Source organism: Leptonotus elevatus, chromosome 12 (assembly GCF_054856555.1).
Source record: "Leptonotus elevatus isolate MCC_2025b chromosome 12, RoL_Lele_1.0, whole genome shotgun sequence".
Taxonomy (NCBI): Eukaryota; Metazoa; Chordata; class Actinopteri; order Syngnathiformes; family Syngnathidae; genus Leptonotus; species Leptonotus elevatus.
In genome coordinates, this window is record NC_141250.1 from 718,811 (window position 1) to 743,925 (window position 25,115).

The 25,115-nt window shown below is 38.8% G+C and overlaps 1 protein-coding gene across 8 annotated transcripts in view; it reads left to right on the forward strand.

The window, feature by feature from the left end:
* The first annotated feature begins 13,990 nt into the window (after positions 1–13,990).
* The window catches only part of mmadhcb (metabolism of cobalamin associated Db), a 103,205-nt gene continuing 92,080 nt past the window's right edge, over positions 13,991–25,115 (forward strand). For 5 of the 8 annotated variants that reach the window (XR_015096658.1, XR_015096659.1, XR_015096655.1 and 2 more), the window contains exon 1: positions 14,269–14,535. The gene's annotated coding sequence lies outside the window, so the exon portion shown is untranslated. Of the gene's footprint in view, positions 14,182–14,268; positions 14,536–25,115 lie in introns of those variants that run through there. The other 3 variants (XR_015096660.1, XM_086090909.1, XM_086090908.1) reach the window with 3 other exon arrangements.

Here is a 25,115-nt window from a genome sequence, read left to right on the forward strand (position 1 = left end):
TTCATCATCCATGCCTTATTTAGACCTTTATATTTTCTTGTGACTTTTATTAATGGACAATGTTTATTGTAATGGTGGACTGAAATGCACTGTATGCGATATTGGGATCATCGTTTGAATAGACCTCAGACCAGTTATGTTTTTCTAAATCCAACTTAAAGGCAGCCATGGAGTCTTGTTTCTGATGTGTAAGTTATTGTTGGTTTTATTTTTTAAATTAAAATAGTCTTGGAAAATTGCAAAGACCGAAAGATGATCACTTATATCATTAATAAGGTCCACTTTCTATTTTATGATAAATTTTATTTATGAATATGTTATCTATTAATGTAGCTGTATCAATTGTTATTCTGCTAGGTTTCATAATTACACGGAATAGACTATTACTATACATTGCATTTATAAAATCAGTTGTTTTCTGATGCCCATTCGGATTTAACAAATCAATGTTAAAATTACCACACATGATTTAAGTTTTTAAAAAATCATTTATGTAACTGAGAATGTCCATTAGTTTTTCATTAACTATGTCGAGACATGAGCCTGGTGTCCCATACAATTTATGACATTTGGTGCATTTTGGATGTGTACTTCAATGGTTAAACATTTCATTATGTTGTCAGTGGTAGTCAAATGTTCAATTTTACTGCATCTTAGAGCTTTGTCTATATATATTGCAACACCCCCTCCTCTTCTATTTTCTCTATTTCTTGCAAACAATTCATATCCTTCCAGTCCCATGATATAACAAATTTTTTCATTATCAAACCATGTTTCTAATATGGCAATTATTTTTAATGTATTTAATTTATTCAGGTATTCTTTGATTTTTGGGAAATTTCTATAGAGACTTCTACTATTGAAATGTATAATTAAAAGTGCATTTTCCATTTTTATAGTTTTGTTGAATTGATCGTCCATGTAATAGTTGCAAGTGATACTGCAGTAATCATTTTTGTAAAAGTGATTGTCTGGGTCCAAATTATTCTCAGGGTCGAATGTCTTGTAGTCAGCGTATTCAAATGTTTTCATGTCCATCTTATTTATGTTCATCATGTTCATCTTTCCTTATGTTACTGTGCTGCTGTATTTGTGGTGTACTTTTGTCATCATCTACAGGGAGTTTATTGTATTGAATGCCCTGGAGATTGTATATTTCTCATACTTTTGTGGTTTATTTGCCTTTACTTTTTTGTTTTGGCGTACTGGTGCGAGCATGAGTAATTTTGTCATGTCGTAAGTATGCAATTTCTCTTCTCTCTCTCAGCTCTCAGTTCAGACATCAGTTATTTTATTTTCCTTTTAAGAGCATCTGTATAGTCCTCATTTATGATTTTTTTTGTTCCCTTAAGATTCTTAGCTTTTTGTAGAATAACTGATTTGTCCTTAAATCTTTGCAGCTTCACTACCACCGACCTTGGTCTTCCTTGTCTGTCCTCACTAAATTTTCCTGTGCGATGGGCCCTTTCTCTCTCAACTATTTGCTGAATTTTTAGGTTTTCAGTTATCACTTTCATAACCTTTCCCTCTGTCTCAGTCCATGACTCTCCTGGTGACTCCGGAATTCCATCAAAGATTAAATTATTTCTCTTGGACTGTCCTTCCAAATAATTCATTTTGTCAATGACAACCAGCATACTATCACATACTTTGAAAACATCCGACTTTATAGCTTTGTTGTACTCTATTTGTTTATCCTTATCCATTTTTAAATCGTCCACTTCTTTTTAATTGTATTGTAAGCTTATTTTTACCTCCTGTATCTTCCGTGAGAGTGCATCTAATCTGTTGTTTGTTGAATACACAATTTTTAATACGAAACTTTTAAAATTGTCCTGTTGTAGTAATGCTATGAACATTAGTTCATTTACTTGAGTCATGGAGACAAACTCCTCGTCTGATTTCTGATCAGCCTTTCGTGGCGGGATCTTGAAAGCCTACCTTTCACAACTGGGGCCCCAGGTGTTTGTCGCTGAGTCCCGCAATGACACCGGCGTGCAAACAGGCAGCAGCGAGGGAGCCAGCAAGCAAGCCTGACAGGCGGCGGCGATGAAGTCAGCAAGCAGGCCCTGCGGGCATCGGCGATGAGTCCAGCAGGCAGGCTCGGCGAGCAGCGGCGATGGCGGCCTGGTAGCAGCAATGGAGCCGTCAAGCAAGCCCAACAGGCGGCGGCAATGAGGCCAACAAGCAGACCCAGCGAGCAGCGGCGATGAAGCCAACTAGCAGGCCTGGTAGCAGCGATGGGGCCGGCAAGCAAGCCCGACAGGCGGCAGCAATGAGACCAGCAAGCAGGCCCGGTGAGCGCCGGTGGAGCCAGCGATTAGGCCCGGCAGGCGGCCCGGCGAGCAGCAGCGACGAAGCCAACTAGCAGGCTGGACAAACTGACAGCTCACACACACAGCTTATTTGTCCTCGAGGTCTCAATGGATTTGAACAAAAAGAATGATAATATTGTCATTCATTCTTGAACAAAAGTTGTTGATTTAAGAAAAACTCAGATTTCATGGGTGCAAAAGTATGTGAACCTCTCACTTAATCAGACATTGCACCTCCTTTTGCAATGAGAACTTCATCCAAACACTTTCTTTAGTGATTTATCTTTCACATCTACATAGGGGGAATTTTTGCCACTCTTCCTTGCAAAATGCAGCCAGTTGAGAGAGGTCGGATGGGCGTCGAGCATAAACTGCCCGCTTCAGGTCCCACCACAGTATTTTGAAAGAATTTAAGTCAGGATTTTAACTGAGCACATCCAGAACATGAATCGTGTTGTTCTTCAGCCAGTCCTTGGTTGTATTGCTGGAATGCTTTGGATCATTGTCAAGTTGCATGATCCATCATCTACCAGGCTGTAACTTCACAAAGGACGGCTTCAGGTTATGTTCCAGGATTTCACAATATTCCTCTGAATTCATGATTCCCTGGATTATGTTGAGTTGTCCAGGTCCCGAGGATGAAAAGCCAGCCCAGAATTTAACATTCTCACCCCCATATTTCACTCTAGGGTGAAGGTTCTTTTGCTGGTATGCAGTATTGACTTTTCACCAAACATGACTGTTTTAGTTGTGACCAACAGTTAAATTTTGGACTCATCTGTCCACAGACGGCTTCAGTGTTGTCCAGGTACTCGCTGGCAAAGTTGAGATGGGCAGCTTTGATCTTTTTTTGTGAGCAGAGGCTTCTACCTAGCAAGCCTTCCATGAAAGCCTTGTCGATGGACTTTTCTTCTGATTGATGAAGCATGCACGTGTCCCAGATGCAGCAAAAGAGGTCTGCAAATCCTTTGATGTGATGTTCGAGTTGGCTTTTTACCTGAAGTATAATTTTTCTTGTGGTTCTTGTTGACATTTTTAGAAGGTCGTCCATTTCTAGGCAGGATTGTACTAACTTTCAGTGTTCTCTAGTTGCAGATGATCTGTTTCACAGTGGAATGATGAAGCTCAATTTTGTTTTAGTTGACTTTATCCCCATTTTTTAGTTTATTTTTTTCCCCAGACATATGTGCTGTCACTACCTACTTCCTGAGGCCCCCTGAGATTTATCTTCCTCTCAGCATGACTGACCTGTATGGGTTCACCTGGGTAAGACTAAAGTGATGAGTTTTTTTCTCTGTTTCAGTCAGTGATGCACAATTTCTTTGCTAAACTTTTTTAATTTTATTGGACCATTTCAGTTGTTAGTTGAGCTACCAATTCTCCAAATCCAAAACTCTATCTGATCCTACTTGACTGCTTGTTTTAAGCAATACAGCTCAGGGTTCACTTACTTTTGCACCTCCATGAATTGACCCAAAACTCTTTTTAATTAAGTTTTGACTACACAATTGATAAAATAAAAAAAGAACAATGCATTGAATCGATAAACCTACACGTGTTATTTCATATAAAATGTAATGGTTCAGATTGAACAACAAAATCAGGTTGAAACAATTTCAAAAAATCCAAATTACTCAAGAGGTTCACAAACTTTTGAGCAGCACTGTATGGAAGACCATTGATAACTTGCAAAATGAGAATTAATTATTGGTTATTAAGAGACATTGGTCTTATGGGGGGCATCCTTCTGACAAAGATGGAAAGCATTTTGCAATGTATCTAACAGTCTATTCAATCGCTACCCCAAATAATGACATTAAGAAAATTTACGAAATTAATTTTTCTAATAAAAGTTCATTATATAAAAAGAACTGAAATAACTAAAGAATACAAAGATGGTGGCCTTCAAGCTATTGACTTTGAATTTATAAATGGAACCTTGAAAATGAAGTGGTTAAAATATTTCCTAAATGATCATTTGTTCTAGTATCATTTCCCCAACAAATTATTTGAGAAACTTGGTGGAATAGAATTTTTACTAAAATGTTCAAAGAAATGATCAGTTTCACCAACAGGTCCTTCTATATCGGAAACTAACTTCACCCCACACAATACACAAATTTGGAACAACAGATACATAACTTTTAAATACAAATCGCTGTTTAACGAGGTCTGGTTGAAAAAGGGGATTTGGTCAGTGTTGCACTTGGTTGACAGTCAGGGAGATTTTCTGTCTTATAACACTTTTTGTTGCAAATATAAGCTATACAATCATCACAAAATATTTTACTCAATAACGAACACCATCCCTAACTCATTTATTGGTTTGAACCGAGGCATTTTAAGTGGCCCTGCGCCAACCATCTCCTGTCTTCCAGTTCTTTGGGTTGGAAATTATAGTTTTAAGGAAACCAAAATTGCACACAATATATTAAGAACATTATTTAACAATATTTCATATCCACTCTCGTCTTGTAAAAATTATATCTTCAAATTATTTTCTAAAGACACTATTTACCTATTAAGATCTAAATATTTAAAATTTCCAATAATTCTCAAAGCCAAAGAAATACACTTTAAAATTATGAATGGGGTATATCCATCTAATGACTTTGTGCAACAGCGATTTGGTATTGAGACAAGTAAATGTTTTTTTGTGATGAACTAGAAACAACTGTACATCTGTTTTTTGATTGTATGTGGTCACAGACATTGTGGATCGACATACTGTACATGATTGGCTTCATCTAAAAGTTTTCCAATTAAGAGAATTATCTCAAGAAGGTGTATCTTTTAGTGTTGTTTTGAAAGATGTTATTGATGACTATCTGGTTAACGCTATACTTATCCTACACAATTTTTTTTCTACACAAATGTAAAATCTTGAAGGTGAAATCAAATTTCTGCTATTTTCACAATGAGTTTTTGTCTTTTTCGAAGAGCCTAAATGGAATCTTTATTAGCAAGGTGCATTTATCCAGCATATTCTATGGCTATACCAGACAAATCAATAAACCAAATAAATGTTAATTTTATCTGAAAAAGAGTCCACTATATATATATATATATATATATATATATATATATATATATATATAAAATGTGTAAAACATATAGGAGGTGCACGACAGGGACAGTAAGGGGGGCGTCCCGGGCACCACCCACTCGTCTGGTGCCCAGGACGCCTCCCTGACTGTCCTTGTCACGCGCCTCCTGTCTGTTTTACAATTTTAGAATTTTTTTTTTTATATAGTGGATTCAGTTTTTCCAGATACAATTAAATTGTATTTGTTTTATTGATTTTGCATGCTGCTGCCGTGGAGCTGTCAAGAAGGGGAAGCTTGGGGACCCAAATGCGGGAAGACAGGGCGAGGAGGCAGAGGTTCAATCAAAAAAATGAATTTTAATTTCTACAAAACAAAAGGCGAGATCTAAATTGCAAGGAAAAACAAAACATAGGGAAAACAAGGCAAAACGGGCAGCATGACATGGGGGAAAAATCCAAGGCAGAAACGGGCAGCATCACAGGGGGAAAAAACAATGAACCGACACAGACAGAGGGGAGACAGCAGACTAAATACACAGACACTAACGACACAACAAGACACACCTGGGGCAAGACACAAGTGGCTGAGGGCACTGATTGGATCACACGAGGAAGGGCAGGATCACACTTAAACAAGACCAAGGGAGACACACAAGGAAAACAGAACCCAAAACATGACAGAACCCCTCCCTCGAGGGACGGCTCCCAGACGTCCCTAACACAAAAAGGTCCAAAAACAGGGCGGGCGGAGGGGGGCCCGGAGGCGGGAACCTGGCACAACCATCAAGGCCAGTCCGGGGGGCGTCCCGGACGCCAGACGAGGGGAGCCCGGCGGCGCCGGTCCGGAGGGCGCCCCGGACGCCACACTGGAGCAAAGGGCGACCACAATGTGCGCCGCCAGACAGGGAGAAGACGGCAGTGGGACGTGCACCTCCTGTCCACACTCAAGGACTTGAAGCCACCATGGAAGAGGTGAAGAGATTTTGCACGAGAGCGACCGAGGCAAGGAGGCCAGGGGCTGCAGTGGCACAGGATGGGGGCTGCCGTGGCACGGGGTCTTGGGGCTGCCGTGGCACGGGGTCTTGGGGCTGCCGTGGCACGGGGTCTTGGGGCTGCCGTGGCACGGGGTCTTGGGGCTGCCGTGGCACGGGGTCTTGGGGCTGCCGTGGCACGGGGTCTTGGGGCTGCCGTGGCACGGGTCTTGGGGCTGCCGTGGCACGGGTCTTGGGGCTGCCGTGGCACGGGGTCTTGGGGCTGCCGCGGTGGCGGCAGACCTGGCACGGGGTCTTGGGGCTGCCGCGGCGCAGCCTTCTTCATCATCATCATCTGTGAAGTCTGTGTCTATGAAACAATGGGGTGACAAAATAGTGTCATAGGGCAGGGACTTAAGTGAACTAAGGAGATCGGGTGAATGGGGAACAGAGGACAAGGTGGAACCAGCCATAGAAAAATAACTTACATGGAGGGAATGGGATTGGGTAGCAGGCTGACGGTGCTTTCGAGCCGACCGACGGCGTGCCGGTCGGCAACGGGAGCTTCCCGCTGGGTCTGATCTTGGTCGGTTCATTCTGTCAAGAAGGGGAAGCTTGGGGACCCAAATGCGGGAAGACAGGGCGAGGAGGCAGAGGTTCAATCAAAAAAAAGAATTTTAATTTCTACAAAACAAAAGGCGAGATCTAAATTGCAAGGAAAAACAAAACATGGGGAAACCAAGGCAAAACGGGCAGCATGACATGGGGGGGAAAATCCAAGGCAAAAACGGGCAGCATCACAGGGGGAAAAACAATGAACCGAGACAGCAGACTAAATACACAGACACTAACGACACAACAAGACACACCTGGGGCAAGACACAAGTGGCTGAGGGCACTGATTGGATCACACGAGGAAGGGCAGGATCACACTTAAACAAGACCAAGGGAGACACACAATGAAAACAGAACCCAAAACATGCCTTGAGCAGCAGGCCATGTGCCTTCTGCTGGGTCCTTACTTGGTCGAGTTATTCTGTCAGGATATGGAGGTTGAGGACCCTGTTAACATTATTAACATTGTTTTACTGTTTCGATTTATATTTTAACCGTTTTGATTTTAGTTAGAGCTGTGTAATAATAAGACAACAGTTAATTCAAATGTTATTCAATCTATAGTCCATTGTTCTCTTCTCTGGGAAAGAGATGTCTAAGTAAGGTTTCTGAGTTATCTAAATGAGTAATATTTGGAAGTTCACGCAGAGTTTTGTCCATAAATTATCGGGTCCAGGAGGTGCCGGGATCAATTGTTTACCCACATCTGTAGTGGACTAAGATACGAGCTAAAGATTTATTATCTGTTTTGTATTTCACTCTTCCCACAAGGACAGGAGGGGGAGACTATTTTTTGTAAACACTGCTTTTGTATAAATTAGGATGAGCCCTAAGGGCACATTTGGCGACTACTTCTGATTCAGCAAGGGTCCCGATGGCTTTAGAAATTTCTAAATAAAATACTTGCAAGTAAGCCTCTTCACTAGATCTCAATTTTGAGTTTTATTTCAACACGCAAGAAAACCAAGGCTGTTTTCAACAAATGGTGACCCCGAACGAACGTTTATTTTGACAGTTGCGGGCTGCGGCGTTCACGGACGGGCGGAACTTCTAGGCGCCTAAATAATTACTTACGGTAATTGGATACGTTTATCCACGTAGGGAAGTTCTGTCTGTTTGGGACCGCTGCAACCGGTTTTCGTCTTCTAAATTGTCCAAATTTTTACATGAGGTCTGAGTGAACAGGTTGTAGTAGAGTTTGAAGTCGTTCAATTAACGGAGGGACGCGAAGTCCTTGATTTGGGATTTTACTACGACATTGAACTATACACGTACGTGGTGACGAGCATTGTTTACGGAAGTGCTGTCATGTTGGTTTATGCGCAGCTGAAGAAGCATTTTTAGACATACAGGTTGAAGCAAGCGGTTTTATTTTATTTTGTTTTTGGGATGGGAGTCTCTCCGCTGCGAAGGAATCGTTAGATCACGATGGTTATTTTATGAATTTTGAGAGGGATACGGATAGACGCGGGGGTTTTCTGCCGCTAAGCAATCTAGAGATCATGATAACTGCGCGGCTGCTAAAATATAGCAGTAATAAGAGGTCAGGATGACGCAGTGAGTTTGTTTTTTACCGCTGGGGAGCATTCGATAGCACGTGATAGTTATTTTAAAGATGCGCGCCTGTTAAAATTGAGCAGTAATGAGAGTGAGGTCAGGTTGACGCTGCGGATTTGGGTTTTACCGCTGTTGATCGATCGAGAGATTACGTGATTCGTTATTTATGTATGTTAAATGTCTGTTATGTGTGTAAGTTTTTGTGGTTGTCTGTGTTTATTCTTGTGAAAATGTTTATTTTGAGGTGAGGAACGAGTAACGTTGTCGAATAAATTTAACCTATTGAACTATCATACTACAAGTGAGACGTCACTGAATTGATAAATATTAATACGGCTTGAATATAATAATAACTAAAGAGGTGAATAATTAAAATAAATAATGGAGGGCGGTTTTGACCGCGACACCGAATGGTTTGACCTAACAGTACTTCCGGTTCATAGTCGGAACTTATTCTTGGATGCACAAGTTAAGAATGCTTCCGAGGTTTCAGTCGGAGCCATGCCCGAAAAACATCGACGAAAAATGAAAAAACTATTAACTGATTGGATGACGGCTTGCTGTGAAAAAGGTTGGTTTCCACCGTTGACATCCGCGGTTTGCTTGGTATCTTTGATGAAAGCGGTGGAATTGGCATGCGTGAAAAAACGGCAATCGCTGGACAAAATGGTACGAGAGGCTTTTGTATTTTCTTTAAATGAATAAAGAGTGTGTGCGTATGTGCCTGCAAAAGTTTGAAAAGTTGAGAGAATTGTTGAGTAATTGTATGAGACAAAGATAAAAAAGGTGGGGGCTACCCTATGGAGGTAAATTTGGTGCAAAACTAACTTGTGCAAAAAATGTGTACCTGTAGAAAAAAGTCTAAATTTGTATCTGTAAAAGTCGTGATTTGTATCTGTAAAAAAAATGTGTGCCTGTAAAAAAAAAATTTGTGTCTGTAAAAGAAATGTGTACCTGTAAAAAAAAAATTTGTGTCTGTAAAATAAATTTGTACCTGTAAAAAAAAAATTTGTGTCTGTAAAATAAATTTGTACCTGTAAAAAAAAAAAATGTGTATGTGTAAAACAAATTTGTATCTGTAAAAACAAATTTGTACCTGTAAAAGTCATGATTTGTATCTGTACAAAAAAAAATTTGTACCTGTACAAAAACTATAAATTTGTATCTGTAAAAGTTGTGATTTGTACCTGTAGAAATGACAACTTGTAGTCAAAGAAGTCGCCACTAGGAGTCACAAGTGGGTTTTCTGCTGCTGTACTGTGACGTGAGTTTTGCCCCAATTGTTGCGCTACAAATGTAGCAAAACTAATTTGTACTTGTAGAGCGCCTGATTTGTACTTGTAAAGAAGGGGGCGGGCTCTGGTGCAATGAAGGGTTGTTTTGACCAATCAAGTGAGAAGGATTTGAGCGGATTGGAGCGCAACCTCATTGGTTTAGCGAACGACGGTGGCGGGACTCGCGGAAGGATACAAGCAGGACACATCGTCGCCAACCAACATACATATTAAGAATACTTCAGTCGACTGAAGTATTCTTCCTCAACATACATATTAAGAATACTGAAGTATTCTTCCTCAACATACATATTAAGAAGTATTCTTAATATGTATGTTGGTTGGCGACGATGTGTCCTGCTTGTATCCTTCCGCGAGTCCCGCCACCGTCGTTCGCTAAACCAATGAGGTTGCGCTCCAATCCGCTCAAATCCTTCTCACTTGATTGGTCAAAACAACCCTTCATTGCACCAGAGCCCGCCCCCTTCTTTACAAGTACAAATCAGGCGCTCTACAAGTACAAATTAGTTTTGCTACATTTGTAGCGCAACAATTGGGGCAAAACTCACGTCACAGTACAGCAGCAGAAAACCCACTTGTGACTCCTAGTGGCGACTTCTTTGACTACAAGTTGTCATTTCTACAGGTACAAATCGCAACTTTTACAGATACAAATTTATACTTTTAATACAGGTACGAATTTTTTTTTGTACAGATACAAATCATGACTTTTACAGGTACAAATTTGTTTTTACAGATACAAATTTGTTTTACACATACACATTTTTTTTTTACAGGTACAAATTTCTTTTACAGACACAAATTTTTTTTTTACAGGCACACATTTTTTTTACAGATACAAATCACGACTTTTACAGATACAAATTTAGACTTTTTTCTACAGGTACAAAATTTTTGCACAAGTTAGTTTTGCACCAAATTTACCTCCATACTACCCTGGTGGATTGGGATTTAACTGGGAGTGAGATTGTGAATGAGAATGTATGGATATTTTATTTGTTTTTCTTCAATATCTTTAACTGTAAGTTTGGTGATGTTTTTGAGTAGATAAGACTGGTGTGATAACGGCGTTTGTTTTTCGAAAGGGAATGTAGTAAAACAGGTTGTGTGTGTGTGAGATAGCAGTTAGAGTACAATGTGTCCTCATAATGGAAGTTTTTCTCTTTTCGAGGTAAGAAAAGAATAAGAAAATAACAACAGTATTTAAAGAAAATTGCTGAGTTCTTGTAGAAAAAAAATTAGATTTGATTTTTTTTAGTGACTGAATAGAAAGTCTTTAAAACTATACTACTTTTGATACAGAAAATAAACTTATTAACTTTCTCTTTTCTAGGCAAGTGAATGAAGAAAAATAAAAGAATAATAGCATTTTGTATCAAGCTATATTGAGTTAACATAATTATACCTACATCTGTGGCTAGATTAAGATAGTTGAATGAGAAGTAATAAATGTTTTTAAAGACAAAATAATAATAATAATTTTTAATATTTGTTTTTTCTCTGAGTGTGTCATTTCAGAAACTGATGCTAAAGTTCCAAAGCAGATGGGGGCTTGATGGCCCTCACTGGTTACAACCTGCAAACGGGATACGCCCCAGCTGCTGCTACATTGTATTCGCAAGTATTTCTAGTAGCTATTTTGAAGGCCATTCCCAAAAACAAGCTATGGTATAGTTGAAACATTTTTGAGAAAGCAGGAAGTGAAGTAGCTTGCTATGATCTCATCTTCCTCTGTCTGTCGGGAAGGCAGAGCGAGGAGGCAGGTGTGCTCAAAAAAGGGGTTGTTTAATTAAACAAAAACAAAAAGGCAAACTAGATTCAACAAAGTCCAAAACAAGAGCAAACAAATGCAGGGAAATAACTATGCTCAACTAAAGACCAGGAACACAGAGGAAACATGACAAAGGCATGGCAGCTACAATGACTCGACAAGGACTAAAATAAAGCAGGGAACTAAATACACATAAGTAACGAGACAACGAGAGACACCTGGACATGACACACACGTACGTGGCTTGGGAGCAGATTGGGTTCAGGATCAGGATGACAAGCACAGAAGGACATGATAAAACTTGACTAGACATTGACAAGGGGAGCCACACAAGGAAAACATGACCAATAAACAAAACCAAAACACAGACCATGACAAGGAGTTAATAAGATTAGAACTGAATATTTGAAACTTCATTCGTTCTAAAACAAAAGAAATACACTTTAAGATCCTGAATATTTATCCATCCAGTGAACTGCTTAGAAACTTGAAGAGTTACAAATGTTTGATGACCTCAGATATACATATATATACATATATATATATATATATATATATACATATATATATATATATATATATATATATATATATATTGTGTGAGATAGTGATGTTCTTATTATTGTTAGTGCGTTATGAACCGCACTTTGATTATTTTTTTAACTTGTGTTTAACTCTTTGACCGGCAAAAACGTTTAATAACGTTTAGTAAAATCCAAAGACGTTAAAAGACGTTCACTATGGTTTTGTTTTTGTTTTTAAACGGGTGGAGGAAAGCCTTGGCAAGCTGTGCTGAAAGTATCAAGCAGGTCGAGTTGGTATAATGACTATTTTTGGGCACTAGATGGCAGCGATGACTCTCTTTGGACAAGATCGGGTAGGCGTCAGTAGAAGACGTGAGGCGGAGCTAGTGTTGAGGGGAGAATGGCTGAGGAGGCGAAAATGGCGACCGGTTGCAAGCAGCTCACGCTTGAGCATTTTTTTCAAAGACAAAAAGCATCGACCAATGCTAAAGAGCACATTGATGATGATGATGGTGACTCCGAGGTTGACGCCGAAGTTGGAAGCGTAGACGCCGAAGTTGGAAGCGTTGACGCGGCGGCTTCGATCGCGTCGTAAAGCCTCACCGGCTAGCGATGCTAACGCCGGAAAACGAGCACTTCTGCACAGGCGGACGTTCAATCGTACCCCGAGTCCAATGCATATTCATCGGAGGAGTGGGTACAGTCTGATCACGGAGAAGACACTGGTTCTGGACTACGATGCCACCATGAATGGAGTGGATAAGATGGATCAGAACATCTCTTACCACCCGGTATAGGAACTGAAGGACATGAGGAAGCCAGACGTAACACCAGGTCTCCGTTATCATGATCCTGAGAGTAGACTTGATGACAACATGGCCAAACACACACTGCAGGATATACCTGCTACTCCCCGGAAAAAAAGGCCGGCAAGAAAGTGCACGCGAAGGGGCAATCGCAGTGAAGCTAATCTGTGGTGCAAATCCTGCTGCGTCCCCTTGCACGCAGGGGAGTTTTACACAATATACCTCACAAAAAGAAAAAACGTGTAGTTGAAACATCCACACAATTGTAAATAGTACCACAGTTGCACACATGTGTAAATAGTTTGCCAAATTGTTGTGTCAAATTGTTACACTGTTGAATGTAAATAAACGTATTTTGCTATCAAAAAACACTTTTTCATTGTTGGTGGTAGTGTTTTACAGAAGTAAAGCACTGTTTAGATGTTTGTGGCATCATTCATGGTGAAAAAAAGGTGTCAAATTCACTAGAGTGCATGAAATAATATCATTTCACAAAAAGCTTGATTTCTCTGTATTTTGGTCCAAAACAGAGCATTTGGATGAAACTAACCTATTTTCTATTGTTGATTACTGAAGAACAGAATAAGGTAGAAACAAACTTTTTTTTTGATGAAAGATGAGAGTTCAATCTTTCATTTGGTAGTATCTGTGTTTCCATAGTCCAAACACAAACACCTTGAAAGATCAGTCAAAATGCTTAAATCAGCTGGCACCCACACATCCTCTTTTCTGAAGAGTGTATGTGTGTAAAATGTTGTTATTTCAATTTAAAAAAAACAACGCATATCCGCGTTTTTTTTTTCCGCGTTTTTTTTGAAACGTTCGGAACTTCCCTTTCAAACGCCGGACCGCGCTTTTCCAAATATACCCACGGTTATGCGTTGTATGATCACATCGGGCAATCATACTAAAGGAACCCCATATTTCAGTGCTGCTCAATGGATGGACAACCGACACGGTCATTTTTGGCATTTTTGGCGTAACGATCGTGTGTTAAAAAAAAAAAATAAGAAGTGAAATTTTCCAAGTCTCCGATATTTACTGCCGAGCACCGGAAGTGCGTCGTCTGGTTAGTTGAACGCTTCCGGGGTTGGTGCATAACCCCACTGTGGCAAAAAAAAAGAAGTAACGCGACATCGAGGGGTGACCGTCTCATTTCTCCAAACTTTTCACATACTCTATTGGTCGCTCCTTGCTTTTGTTTATTTCTTGATTCCTCGATGGGATTGCTGGTGAGAGGCGCTAATTTACAGAGAGAAGCGAGGATCGAGAATTAAGAAGGTAAATAAAGAAATTAGATTGAACCTATCCTACGGTGCGATGAGGTCACCGATCCTTCAAATTCAGCATCCAAATGAGTTGTTATTTAAATTGAGACACGACCAAATAAGTGTTAGGACAAGAATAAATGCAATCGAAAGGCATGAGATGCAGCCCGGAAGACGGCTACGGATGACAGCATTAACTGGTCCGCAAATTATTACGTTTTGTATTCCAAGGTGGTAAAGGACGGTCGCGCAAGCCTCCTGCTGAAGTAGTCGTTTCACTAAATTGTTGTCAGTAGACGATTGATTTTACACTGAACTGGATTCAAACCGGGCATAAAGAAGCGTGTCTAGTTTCGCCATACTTTGGGTAAGCCATCTATCTGTCCGTTCCTTTGTGTATTATTTGAAACGAAGTGGATATAGTTCACCCCCCCCCCCCCCCCCCCCCAAAATAGTATCCCCTGCCGCCGGTACGCATGTTTTTCAATAAACGCATGAATAAAACACGAGTTTGAGAAACAAGGTGCCTTCAAAGACCACGCACTGATGAATGTTAATGTTTTTTCGGTTTTCTTCCACGTGTTTGAAGTTTAAGGTTAGGGTTAGGAACAAGGAACATTTTTGAAAAATCGCCTCTTTTGTGTGGTAAAAGTTATAAGATTCCGCGGCAGGGGATATTTTTTTCAGGGGGTAACTACTGTACTTCGGCACAACACCGACAACTCGCCACCTAGCGCTGTTTACAGTGGTAAAGCTAGCCGCCTCTTGTTTTCACGGAGTCAGCAGCTCTTCATTTCAAGTTCGCTCTTTCTGTTTGCCCTTTTCTAGGATTTACGGTAGTATGCGCAAAGGGACGCTGGCTCGGAGAACGACATCCGGTTTTCAAAATAAAAGTCTGATTTTCAAAATAAAATATTACCGACAAGCAGTTTAAAATATATATATATTTTAATTTATTTAATAGAAAACAGTTTATTCAGTATAATATATCACTAATTCATATTTCACTGGGTATGCACTCTTGTGGGGTAAATAGGTTCAATGACCTGGTTTTGAGCTAGAACGTTGATATGTACAGTATTAGGTTAATTGAAAATGAGAGAAAGGTTGAAATTGAGAAAAAAGAGGTGTGCGTCATCCAGCCGACATGCCACTATGATGCAGCACTGATTTGGGTCAATAGGTCGCATGACCTGAAAGCCATTGAGCGAAAATGCTAATTTTTGTTGAAAAAAATCATTTAAAATAAGTAGAGACCTAATATTAAAAATTAAAAGGTTTGCATCGTCCAGCAGACAAGCCTCTACAATGCAGCACTGATTTGGGGTCAATAGGTCACATGACCTGGAAGCTATTGAGCAAAAATGCTAATTGTTTGCAGAAAAAACGTTTTTTTACGGAGACCTAAAAATAAAAAATGAGAGGTGTGCATCATCCAGCAGACATGCCACTGCGATGCAGCGACTTTGCATACAACTTTGTCACCAATAAATGGTAAATGGTACTTCATTTATATAGCACTTTTCCACCTTACAAGGCCCTCAAAGTGCTTTACTTTCAACTACTCATTCACCTACTGATGACGCAGCATCGAGAGCAACTGGAGGTTCAGTATCTTGCTCAAGGATACTTCGACATGATCACATCAGCATGGGACCAAACCCACAACCTCTGGGTTGGGAGATGACCACTCTACCACTGAGCCACTAGTCTTTACAATCAACTGTACTTCTAGTAGACCAGTGATGTGGTGTGATGTGATGACGATGCTTAATACAGCCATCTATTTGCACTGCTGTTTCCCTGTTTTTATTTAATAGTGCTGTCAAAGTTAAACCATTAACTCATTGATTAATCACAACAAATGATCAGATTAATCATGTATTAACACAGATTAATCGCTATTAATTCTGAGCCTTTAGCTGACAGCGGATGGTTACGTTAAAGGTAGCACAGATTGTGTTTGAGCAATAAACATAACTTTGTTAAAGTAAAGCATTTAATGAATGTTTGCGTATGACATTCAGAATATTTGTTCATGTCAAAATATTGGGGTAATTAGTTTTTCTTTTTAAAGAAGGATGAGAGTAAGCAGTGGATCAAAAACATAAAAAAAAAAACGTACTCATAACATTAAATGTAGAAATAATAAACACATAAAAGATGCTCTTCAAATTTTTTCATTTTTGGTCACCTCTTTTTAAATTATTTTGTTTTCTGCAAATAATGAGCATTTTTGCTCAGTAGCTTCCAGGTCATGTGACCTATTGACCCCAAATCAATGCTGCATCAAAGTGGCATATGCGTCTGCTGGATGATGCGCACTTCTAATTCTAAATTATTATTTTTTTTAACAATAATGAGCATTTTTGCTCAACAGCTTCCAGGTCATGTGACCTATTGACCCCAAATCAGTGCTGCATCGTAGTGGCATGTCTGCTGGATGATGCACACCTCATTTTTTATTTTTATGTCACCACTTATTTTTAATGAATTTTTTTCAGCAAATATTAGCATTTTTGCTCAATAGCTTTCAGATCATGTGGCCTATTGACCTCAAATTAGTACTGGCTCATAGTGGCATGTCTGCTAGATGATGCACACCTTTGTTTTAAATTAACTTAATATTGTACATATCAACGTTATTGCTCAATACTAGGTCATGGTACCCATTCACCCCACAAGAGTGCATACACAGTGAAACGTGAATTGGTGCTGTGTTATAGTGAAACTGTTAATAGTAAAAACATCTTTTAAACTTTCCATTAAATTTTATATTGATAACGACATCGTTCTCTGCGCCATCATCCCTTCACGGACACTACCGTGAATCCTAGAAAATGGCGAACTTGAAATGAAGAGCGGTTGGCTTGACTCTGTAAAAAGAAGAGGCGGCTAACTTGCGTCACCACAATCGCTGTTTTGTATGGGGAGAGATCTGTCTAAAAAAATATTCACACAAACATTTTTGTGATTTTCACGTGTTTTTCAGATCCACAAACGTTTTCGCGATTTTCACGTGTTTTTCAGGTCCACAAGCATAGTCGTCATTTTAACGTGTTTTTCAAATCCACTAAAATTTTCTTGATTTTCACGTGTTTTTTAGATCCACAAATGGATCCGCGATTTTCACATGTCTTTTTTAATATTGTGTGTGCATTTTCCATGACGTTTGCTTGCGAGTTGTCAAAAGCGTGTTTGTGTATAATTGCGCACGCACATTTATTTTTTAGACAAACATCAAGCTGTTTCAAGATATTCTTTATTTTTATTTTTATTTGTTTATGAAATACAAAATTCAACAAACATTTTGGCATTAAACACAAATCAAAAAGAAGTGTCAAAGTGCGGTTTACAAGGCACCAAACAGTAACACAATCATCACCACTTCTCTCTCTCTCTCCCTCTCTCTCTCTCTCTCGCTCTCGCGCTCACGCTCTCTCTCTCTCTCTCTCTCTCTCTCTCTCTCTCTCTCTCTCTCTCTCTCTCTCTCTCTCTCTCTCTCTCTCTCTCTCTCTCTCTCTCTCTCTCTCTCTCTCTCTCTCTCTCTCACACACACACGATATATACATTAGAGGTCATTAAACAGTTGTAGCTTTTCAAGTTTTCGCATCAGGAATAGAGCATTTTTACATGTCATATTTTAACAACTTTACATAGTTGTCTTGCATCTGTCTCTTGAAGGCTGTGAATATAGGCTTTACCTTGCGCCATTTACACATTTATGTGTGAATAAAATACCAGCAATAAGATATTATTTATCACAATCTTACTTTCAGAAACATCAGGAAAAAAAACCAACAGAATGTTGTCCCATTCCAAAGTGTCTTGTAGCCGGATTTTCGAAGACAGCCAGTCCCAGAGGTCGTCCCAGAATGTTTTTGTGTAAACACATTGGTAAAACAGATGTTCTATAGTTTCAATGTCTTTCTCACAAAAAATACAAACATTTTGTTCAATATTAAACATTTTTCTAAGCAGTTCACTGGATGGATAAATATCAATCAAGATCTTAACGTGTGTTTGGTTTTGAGATATTCACACACAGCAACCCTCAGATATTCACGTGTCTAAGGCCCGTTCCTCCGCTGTCCACGGAGAGGTAGTGTTACTTTCTCTATTGAATGGGAACAAACCGTTTTTGTTTCTCGTTTAAAATTTAAAATTGAAAAACTGAAATCGAGTCTTTATCTGACCTGTCATTATGTGTTTATTTTGCACAAGTCAGGAAAAAAATGCGATCTTAATTTGTTTCCCTTGAGCTTGTTTTGCTTTCACTCGAAAGACACTCTTCTTCTGCTGTTAAATTTTCTTCTTCTACGCCTTCTAGCGGCCTACTGATCTATATATAACTAGCTTGTGGCGGGGTGATCACTATTTTTTTAACAAAGAGACGGCACGGTAAGTGTTGCTTTGAAGACCCCCTTTTTCTTTTATTGCCCAGTTCATTAGACCCCAATATTAGATTTGGCAGAGGCATCTTTTGTTGAATTACAGTTATAATTCTTTCATTTAAAAAAAAATGTAATTTTTTTCCCCTGTAAACATCATTAATAGTGTAATTTATGCATATATTTAAGGCAAGTTGTATAATGCCTCAAGTCCTCTTGTTTTATGTTTAACAAATTTAAAACGTCATAAATCATGCCGTTCTTGGGAGGAGTAATGGCAGCCTCGCGGCTTCAAAAGTCTTGGCCTATCGGCTATCCAGTAATATATACAGATCAGTGCAGCGGCCAAAAAGCAACGAGCCGTCTCCCGTTCCTTGTTTAAAAATGGAAATTGACAAAACAGAAATCGAGCCGTTATCTGATCTTCTATTATGTGTTGATCTTACAAAATTCGGGAAACAAAATGCGACCTTAATTTGTTTCCCTTGAGTTTGTTTTAGTTTCACTCAAAAGACACTCTTCTTCTTTGGCCGCTGCTGCTTAAGTGGCGTAGAAGAAGAAAACTTAACAGTAGAAGAAGAGTGTCTTTCGAGTGAAGGCAAAACAAGCTCAAGGGAAACAAACTAAAGTCGCGTTTTGTCTCCTGACTTGTGCAAAATAAACACATAATGACAGGACAGATAATGACTTGATTTCTGTTTTTCAATGTCCAATTTTAAACGAGAAACAGAAACGGTTTGTTCCTGTTCAATGGAGACAGTCACACTGTCTCCCCGTGGATGGCAGATGAACGGGCCTTAGACACATGTGAATATCTGAGGGTTGTTGTGTGTGAATATCTCGAAACAGCGTGATGTTTGTCTAAAAAATAAATGTGCGTGTGCAACGATCCACAAACGCACTTTTGACAACTCACAAGCAAAAGTCATGGAAAATGCACACAAAATTAAGAAAGACATGTGAAAATCGCGGATACATATGTGGATTTGAAAAACACATGTAAAAATCAAGAAAAGGTTTGTGGATTTGAAAAACACATGTGAAAATGACGAATATGTTTGTGGATCTGAAAAACGTGAAAATCAAGAAAAGGTTTGTGGATTTGAAAAACACGTGAAAATCACGATCTGAAAAACACATGTGAAAATGACAAATTTATTTGCGTGAATATTTTTTAGACAAATCTCTCCCCGTAGTTTTGCCTTGATCGCGCGAGAAGTACCAGATTTATGCGCTAGTCAAGGCCTGAGTCCAAATTCACAAGGCTGGTTCCTCAAAAGGCCAATGACGTCACTCCTGGCGCGACTCGACAACACGCACACACTTACACATGAATGGAGTGTCAGTCAATGTGCTACCGACAAGCAGCATTGACAATCCATTCATATGCAAGTATTATTATTATTTTTTAATAAAGCAGTTATACACAAACAAATAAGGCACACATGTATCATCAAATGACAAATTACTTGACAAAGATCGAGTAAAAGCATTCTAACAATACAATTGAACATATAAAATAAAAGGAAAAAATAAAAATAAACAATAGAAATTTTATTTGTAAGAGGACTATAACAAATCAAATCTTTCCAATAAAGAAACTAAATGATGAGGGGCTTTACTATCCATAACCAATTTCAAAGACTTACAAAATAATAGAAAGTAATTCTTCCAATGTAGTAAACACTGTTTTGTTTTAAAATATCTGCATTTATGAATAAAAAAAATCCTTAAAAGCAACAAAACATTCAAAACTAATTCTAATTTCTTGTCTTCCTGAAATACACCAAACAAAATAGACTCTTCTGTCAGGGGGAAATCAATGTTTTTTTTAAAAAAAATTGTAACCAAGTCTAAATTGGTCCAGAAGGAATGTACTACATTGCAGTGAAAAAAAACATGGTTCAAATTTTCTACATCCACATCACAGGACACACAATTATCTACACCCAAATCTTAAAAATCTCTTCGTCTGGTAAATTTCATTCATATGCAAGTCCGTGCGTGCTGTCGAGTCACGCTGGGACTGACGTCATGCAGCTGACAAATTCGGCCTTCGGAGGACCCAGCCCAGCCCAGGACAAGCATTGTGTTCTTTTTTTCTTTTTCTTTCTTTTTTTTAATCAGCTTTATTGAACCATAGAATAAGTACAGAACAGCATACCCGAAATAAACAAAATGAAACATTATATATTAGTATACAAGTGTACAACATAAAGGCACACACACTCACACACACCCCCCCACACCCCCCCCCCCACACACACACACACACCTGTACTTCTATAATTGTGAGGACATCCATAGACAATGCATTTCCTAGCCCCTTCAGTTGACCCCAACCATTAAAAATGATTGCCTACCACCATTCCTTACCCTAACCTCAATAACCCAATACAAACCTAAACTCTAAAACCAAGTCTTCACCCTCAAAAAGAGGTCTTGAGTTGTGAGGATTGGCCAAAATGTCGTCACTTCACAAAAATGTCCTCAATCTGTTGGTTAAAGACGTATTTTGGTCCTCACAATGTAGTATGTACACACACACACACACACCCACACACACACACACACACACAAAATAATGCTAGAGGTTTCATATACATACAAATAACTTTTTTATTTTTTTATTTAATTTTTTACAAATATTCAGTTTTCAGAGCCTTTCTGTTATGAGAGTCATTTATAAGCTAATATAGGTATCAATGTGAAAGTGTTGTTTGTTGTTGTTTTTTATTTCCATACTTGCTTTTATGAATAATTTTTTTTGCCGTAAGTATTAACAAATTAATAATAAAAAAGGTATCTTCATTAGTGTACGTCCTAAAAAACAAAAATAAAACAAAAAAGGTATCTTCATTAGTGTACTTCCTAAAAAACAAAAACAAATATTTTCTCATTTCATGCACAAATCCAGAAGGATGTTGAATTGTTTCTAGGTGGTTTCCGCAAAAAGACAAAGGAAATTAAAAAGCATACAATTGATATCCTTACAATTTTTTTTTATCTACATAGAGTGAGAGCAGCGCAAGTTAAGCGAGAAAAGCCTCTGCGTTGGAAAGTAAAACTCTCCCTTTCAAAGTTTTTTTTTTTTTTGCAGCTATTGTGATTATCTGTGCAGTGTGCAGCATTTTCAGCAATTAGTCTTGTATTTGTTTTTAATCATTTTATTAACAGATTCACAATTTACACACGATGCTAAAGTTTCAACCTTCGTGGCTCTCTTCTTCGGCTGTCTTAATGAAGTATGTCATTACGTAGGTGTGACCCAGTGTGCCACCCAGTGTTCAGAAAGAGACACCATAGCTTGTGTGGAATTTCCGGTTAAATGGGAGCGACTTGTAAATATACTTGACACGCTGTTGTATTGAATTTAATTATTTGCACGTGACTTGCAAAGAACTTGTAGAACCACATATTTTGACTTTGAGTTTTTATGGCCACTAGATATTTTTTATTTTCTTTTATTTGCTTATTTAGTTTTTTTATTCATTTTATTGTGTATTCTACAGGGTGTTCATATTTCATATAGTCTGGACCCAGGTAAAAATACAAATGGCCCTACAAATTTGATAAATAAAAGTGATTAAATCAACACTTTTAATATAAAATATACAATGTTTTAGAGTTTTTTCCTCCTACCCCCTTTCGAGCATGGCAGTGTCTATTCTGCTTTATCTTAAACTTATGTTTCTTTTTTTTTTTTTCTTTTTTTATATGTTCAAAATAAGTTCCAAACCAAGTCCAAATAATCAAAATGGTGTGAATTATGTCACCTGTTCCGCAGTCTACACATCGCCAGCTTTCAAATTAGATGCATTACGAAAAATCCGATTGGCAAAAATTTGAATAAATTAGGTTTAAAGTTGCCAAACATAGGTGTTTTGACAGCAAAGCCTACACTCATTTTAAGTAAATTTGGTGGCCTACCTTTGCCATAAAAGGCAAATGGCATTGACATTCTCACCTGTTACACATTCTACAAATTAGCACCTTTCAAATTAGACCTAATTTGAAAAATCTGATTTGCAAAAAATGTAATACATTAGGTTTAACCCACCAACATAGGCGTTTACAGCAAAGGCTATACTCACTTTGGGTGAACTTGGTGACTTTGATGGCCTTGCCACAAAAACAAAATGATTTTCTCACGTTTCACACGGTTTAGCCTTCAAATTAGACCAATTATGAAATGAACTGAATCTGAACGGCACTGAATAGCTCCCTTAAGTTTTAAAGCAATAAAACAAAGTTTTCCAAAATTTCAGTATGACTTAAGCTAAATGTTAATGTTTTACTTACCGGTATCTTTGTTTTAAGTTCACACAGGGAATTGCAGGGAGTTCCCAGGCTCAGCAGAATCTCTTAGAAAGTTAAAGGTATTGGAGAGTTGTCTACTTAGTTTCTGATTCACTTCAAATCGTTTTATCAACCTGTAACACACTTGTACTTATGGTTAACAAAAAATAAAAATAAAAGATCAACTGTGGACGTAGTGTGGAATGTTAGATTCTAACCAATAACAAAGGTGCTTCGTTATTGATTGGCTCCTGGCTTGTCAATCACACTTCTTGCGTATGTGCCGCCGAGTGCGTAGTTTGCGTAGGCCTCTAACATAACAATGTTTACTAGCGCGGCGGCGGTGTAGCTTCTTCCTACTGTAGCTAGCTCCTCGCGTGTGTGTTCAAAGTTAACCAACAATGGCAGAGAAGGATACAGGGCCACCGAGCTGCAAAAGAAAGACTGTTTTTGAGGTTGCTGAACGGAGGAGACAAGAACTGAAAGAACGAAGTCAAACAAAAGAAATAAACATTTTGGGCGAGTCTTTTCAGTGATGGCGTTTGCTAAAGCAGCAGAGAGGTCTGAAGACGGATGCTTTGGTCGCTAAGTTTCTGCTGGACAGGTAACTTCAGTTTACTTTTTGAGTAGGAACTATAGTTTATGAAGCTTGTTAAAAATGTGAAGTTGTATGACACTCACTAAACCAAGTTTTGAGAGAATGATTTTAATGCTGTAAATCAGATTGTGTTGCAATTTTGGTAATAAAAGGGCTTTATAAATGAAGGTAGATTGATTAACAATACTTTATCCAATTGCAGGGATGCAGATTGCTCTGTCAAAGGAATAGAGAAGTTGGGCAGCAGCAGCAACAAGTCAGCAGAGGGCTATGTAAGTTTCCAGTATGCAGATGACATTCTCTCTCTGCAGTTCCGGAGCGTGGCAGGAGGTGGTGACAACATTGCAGGCAGAGTCTTGCTTACACACCTGAGTTTCATCAGTTTGATTAGCTGACTGTTTACAGCAGGGGTGGCCAAGTTCGGTCCTCGAGAGCCACTATCACACCTGATTCATGATCAGGATCGTTATCATGTACTGATCATTAGATTCAGATGAACTGAAGGAGGGAGACATGGAAAACAGGCTAGATCAGGGGTGGGCACACTCAGTCCTCGAGGGCCGGAGTCCTGCAGGTTTTGGATGTGTCCCTTCTCCAACACAGCTGATATATGATCAGCTCGTCAGCAAGCTCTGCATAAGCTTGGTAACGATCCTGTTGATTGGAATCAGCTGCGTTGCAGCAGGGAAACCTCCAAAACCTGCAGGACGCCGGCCCTTGAGGACCGAGTTTGCCCACCACTGGGCTAGATAGTGGCTCTCGAGGACCGAACTTGGCCACCCCTGGTCTACAGAATCTCCCTTTGTTCTGCGCCGGAAGATTCCCTTGCTATGCTCACTGTGTTCTTGCCACGTTGCTGGTTGTCTCCTCCTGCCACGCACATCATTCAGGAAGTTTCAGTTATCCGGCTGTTTTTCTTTTTACGAGTCTCTCCCTGGTCAAAGTAAGGTGATTTTCTGTCGCTACTTTGTGTTCTAGTATTTTTCCCTGAACAAGGTGACCTTCTGTTGATTGAGAACAAATTAACTGTTTGCTCCTGTCTCTCTGCATCCTGGGTTTTATATTATTATTATTTATTTATTTATTTTTACTGCGGGCAGACACTGTGATCTACCAATGCTGTTGTAACTATGTGGTTCTGAAATAAGCACTAAACATAATCTTATAAATTCCTAAAATGCATTATTTTCTTTCCTGCAGAGAAACCATCTGTGAACAAGGCCGCCAGCCTCTACCACTTGACCCATCTATGCAGTTACATGTATAGTTAGTAATTTTATATAACACCAAATAAATAGTATACACTCTAAAGGTTTTACACTGAATAAACAGATCTGTTGTAATTTTGCATTTAATTCTTATTTATGCATCTATTGTCATACTGCAATATGCAATGTACAGATGTCTTCCAACGTACTCTACATCAAAGCTTCAGCTTCATTCAAAATTGCAAAATGTTCAAGTATTTTTAGTTTGGGAATGGTTTATATGAACTTGAGTAAATGTATGTAATTCAGATCAGAACATATATTAAAGTATTAGACAAATATTCCAACAAACTTTTTATTGCACACATAACAAAAATAATTCACAGTAAATATTGAGGTGTTATCTATAGCACAATTTAAAAAAAATTATACAGTGCTGCTCAAAAGTTTG